Source organism: Gossypium arboreum, chromosome 10, assembly GCF_025698485.1.
Source record: "Gossypium arboreum isolate Shixiya-1 chromosome 10, ASM2569848v2, whole genome shotgun sequence".
NCBI lineage: Eukaryota > Viridiplantae > Streptophyta > Magnoliopsida > Malvales > Malvaceae > Gossypium > Gossypium arboreum.
In genome coordinates, this window is record NC_069079.1 from 17,971,876 (window position 1) to 17,975,433 (window position 3,558).

At 35.8% G+C, this 3,558-nt stretch overlaps 1 non-coding gene across 1 annotated transcript; it reads left to right on the plus strand.

The window, feature by feature from the left end:
• Nucleotides 1-981: 981 nt before the first annotated feature.
• LOC128282834 (small nucleolar RNA R71) lies at nt 982-1,088 on the plus strand. The gene has a single exon (XR_008273188.1). It is a non-coding gene; the product is annotated as a small nucleolar RNA R71 (small nucleolar RNA).
• Nucleotides 1,089-3,558: the final 2,470 nt, after the last annotated feature.

The window sequence follows — 3,558 nt, forward strand, 5'->3', positions numbered from 1 at the left end:
CATCTGCGAAATAACTTCAATAAACGGTAAGTTAATATGTAATTTTTTTTAAAATGTTAAGGAATTTACTGAATTGTTCATCTGTGCGGTCTTTCTTTGTTGCTTTAGGGTACAGCACACGAGGTGTGTATTCTGTGATTACCGATTTTTTTTTGTTCTAGCTTTAGTCCACCTTATTTTCACTTACCACAGTTTCTTGCCTTGGTTCTGGTTTGGACTCAACTAACCCTTCTTCATATTGAATTGTAATTGCATGAAGCTGTTTTCTTGGGTTAGCTCGGTGTTGCTAGGCAAGCTACCTTGTGGTCTTTCTGAGATCAGCTTAGCAAGCTGACCTATTTGAGTCTCGAGACCTTGAATTGATGCTTGCTAATTTTTAAGCGCTATCTCGGTGTTTTGGAAACGTGTTTCTGACACCAAAATGAATTTTGCTAGCATCTCCTCAAGGTTCGACTTCTTTTCTTGCTGGTAAGGTGGTTGAAAGCTTGGAGGGGGTTGTGGTCTTTGATTGCCTTGACCACCCCAAGATAAGTTAGGATGGTTCCTCCAACCTGCATTGTAAGTATTACTATAGGGGTTATTCTGAGGTTTAGAGTTATTACCCATATAGTTGACTTGTTCACTCATAGGGCTAGGGTCGTAGGCTAGGCATTCTATATTATTCATTCCCCCTTCACTTGTAGTGCACTGCATCACCGGATATACCTGCGTAGAGACACATAAACTATCAATCTTTTTATTTAAAAGCTCTACCTGGTTTGATAACATAGTGACTGTGTCGAGGTTGAAAACACCGACTGCTTTACTAGGCTTTGTCCTCATGACTTGCCATTGATAGTTATTCAGGAACATCTCTTAAATAAATTCATAAGCTTCCTCGGGTGTTTTTTTATTTAGGGTTCTACCGGCGGCTGCATCGATTAGTTGTCTAGTTGAGGGGTTCAACCATTGTAGAAAGTCTGAACCTGTAGCCATAAAGGTAACTCATGGTGAGGACACCTTCTCAATAAGTCCTTACACCTCTCCCATGCATCGTAAAGAGTTTCTAAATCCATCTGCACAAAATAAGAGATATCATTCCTCAACTTTACCGTTTTGGCCGGCGAAAAATATTTTAGTAAAAACTTTTCAGTTATCTGTTCCCAAGTAGTGATGGAACCTCGTGGCAACGAGTTCAACCACTGTTTAGCTTTATTCCTTAATGAAAAGTGAAATAACTGAAAGTGAATGGCATTATCAGAAATGCCATTTATTTTGAAAGTATCACAGAACTCTAAGAAGTTGGCCAAATGAGTATTTGGGTCTTCATCCTACAAACCATCAAACTAAACAAACTATTGAATCATTTGTACAGTGTTAGGTTTCAGTTCAAAATTATTTGCAGCAATTGCAGGTCTAACAATACTCGATTCAGCCCCCGCTAAATTAGGTTTAGCATAGTCGTACATAGTACGAGGAGCAGGATTTTGATTTACAAGATTTGCAGCAACCACAGGAGGTGGCGGATTATTCTGGTTTTCAGCCATCTCCTCGGTAGTATTGGTATCGTCCTCGTACTCTTCCTCTATATACTGTATACTTCGCCTTATTTCTCTACGATTTTTGTGAGCTACGCTTTCAATTTCATTGTCGAAAAGTAGAGGTCCTGACGGGTTTCTTCTAGTCATAAACCACAAGAACCTGCCAGAAGCAAACAAAAGAAAAATTAGTAATTAAAAAGAAAACTAAAACAAAAATAAAATGCAATATAATAAAAATGGCTAAATTAATAAAAATCAAACGTTCCTAATATCTTAGTCCCCGGCAACGGCTCCAAAATCTTGATGGTTGCTAAACTGACTAAAAATTCGACTAAGGCAAGCGCACCTATCGAATGCTAGTATAGTTATGGTGAATCCAGAATGTCGTATCCACAAGGACTAAAAGTACTAGTATTGACTTTCTATCTATTATTTAGCCTAAAATATGAGGGATTTGTTTTAATCTAAATTTAACTAACTAATTCTCTACTGAAGACGAAAGAGAGCGAAGAAAGTAATCGAATAAACCAATAATAAAGACAATACCCAAGAAAGAATCCACCTAGACTTCACTTATTATTCTGATTCTGAATCTAACAATTTATTCACTTGTCTTAATCCGTAGAAATCCCTAAATTATGCTAATATCTCTTTTGGACTAAAACAACTGACTCTAGGTTGATCAATTGAAATTTCTATCTAATTAAAACCCCTATTGTCACATTAACTCGATCTATGGATTCCCTTATTAGATTTGATTCTAATCCGGCAGATTTATGTCACCCTATTTCTAGGGTTGCATGCAACTCCACTTAATTATGATGGATCTACTCTTAAATAGGGACTTTTGCTTCATTGAATAAGCACATCAACTTGAATTAATATCCTGAAAATATTAAAACAAGAATTAAGAAAACGTAATTAAGAACAAGAACAAATATTTATCATTAAATTCAGAATATTAAATAACAAGATCCATCTTACGTTTCATCCTTCCTAGGTATTTAGGGAGTTTAGTTCATATTTTTTTAGGAAAGCATCTCAACAATAGGAAAACAACAAAACATAAAAAAACCCAAAAATATCGAAAGAGAAATTGGATGAAGATCTTCAGTCTTGAAGGAGATCCTGCTTCCGAGCTGAATCCGTTGGCGTTCTTCAAGTAATTCATGTTTTCTACTCTGCGTGCCCCCTTTAGATCTTCCTCTGGTATGTATTTATAGACTTTAGACTGCTCAGAAACCCTAAAAATTGGCTTTTTCTGCGTATTTGGGAAACCTAGAGCGATATCGACACGGGCTGCCACATGGGCGTGTGGCCAGCCCGTGTCGCTCACACGGGCATGTACTCCACCCGTGTGGAATTTGACTTGGTCGTGTGGGTCATTTAATCAGCCCGTTTTGCCTATTTTTTGGCCAGTTTTCTGCTACTTTTGTTCCCCTATGCTCTCTTGAGTATAAAACATGAAATTAAAGGATTAAGAGCATCTAATTCACTCAATTATATAATAAATCATCCAAAAGTATGCTACGTATGGGATTAGAAAGTGTTACTTTTATGGTATATCAAGTTTATTAATTAATTTTAAAGTTTAAATGGTTAATTAGGTGAAAGGGACTAAATCGTAAAAAGTGAAAAAGTTGAATTCTATTAGTTGAAAGGGCTAAATGGCTATGGAAATGAAAGTTAATGGACTTTAGTGGTAAATATACCATATTTAAAGTTAGTGGATATGCATGGATAAGTTTTATTGAAATTTATTATTATTAAGGGTAAAATGGTAAATTAGTAATTAAACTTAAAATAAACTAAGAAAATGATATCATATTCCCCATTTCATCTTTCCTTTGGTCGCGTACACCATTGAAGGAGGGAGCTTCAGTTTTGATTTCTTCATTGCATGGTATGATTTAATGCCCTGTTTTTATTGATTTTTATGTTTTTAAGTTTGTTTTAGCTTAATCTAGCAATCTTGGTGGTTAATTTACAAAACTGTTAGAGGCTGAGGGACTTTCTAGGGATTTTTTTGAACTTTTTT